This window comes from Rhinolophus sinicus, linkage group LG09 (genome assembly GCF_036562045.2).
Source record: "Rhinolophus sinicus isolate RSC01 linkage group LG09, ASM3656204v1, whole genome shotgun sequence".
Taxonomy (NCBI): domain Eukaryota; kingdom Metazoa; phylum Chordata; class Mammalia; order Chiroptera; family Rhinolophidae; genus Rhinolophus; species Rhinolophus sinicus.
The window spans coordinates 105,761,406-105,762,354 of record NC_133758.1 but is presented as its reverse complement, the minus strand read 5'-3'; positions in this window follow the sequence as shown (position 1 = coordinate 105,762,354).

Here is a 949-nt window from a genome sequence, read left to right as displayed (position 1 = left end):
CTGCTTGGCCAGCCCCTCAAAGTCAACTGAGGAAATTTAGAGAGGGGATCCCAGGCAGGGCAAGTGACTTGCCCTCCCCCACGCAGCAAGGAAGTTGGAAGTTCTCTGACTTCAACACACTGCCCTTGCACCCAACCTGCTGATATGGAGAGAACTTGGGCCCAGACCACGGCTATGACTCCCACGCTGCCATTTGTAGCTGTGCAACTCTGAATCGGTTGCCTAACCTCTCGGATTTATAGTTTCTTCATCTATAAAATGTAAGCACTGTTTTGTTCAATACCCAGTACCCAGAACAGTGCTTGACACACAGTAGGAGCTCAGTTACTATGTCTCAGATGGATGAACGAAGGAATCCCTAACTTCCAGCTCACGTATGAGAATCAAGCAAGCAGTATATACAGAGTTCCTGCACAGTGCCACACATGGCTGGGCCATTGCACATGGGTTCCCCTTGCCCCTTCACTGACCACTCTTAGGGGCCCTGCCTCCCTTCTGCCTCCAGCCTGAGACCCCAGATCTCCGAAGCTCAGATCCCTCCTGAGAGTCCAGGCACCAAGAGCCAGGGCCTGAGGAGCTGCCCCGAGCACCCGAGGCCTGCCTCCACCCCAGCAGTGTCCTCAGCTGCTGCTTTCCACTTCTCTGCCTACTTCGTGTTCCCTCCACGTGGTTCCTGGGGAAATAGCACCCCAGGCTGCGCCCTGGGGTCAAGACTGCAAGGCCTGGGTTCCCTAGACACCCCATTCCTCTCGCCTCCCTCTCCCTGTAACTGGTGAGGTGTAGGGCGGGCAGCTGCGAGGACTGCTCAGAGCAGGGGGCCTGGCAATCACGCCCTGGGTACTCACCGCGCAAGCCAGAGTGGGCTCCAGGCAGAGCAGAAGGAGTTCCAGTCCTTGCTCTGAGACTGAGCCCCCAGGGGACTCAGGGCAGGTCCCATCTCTCTATCCTC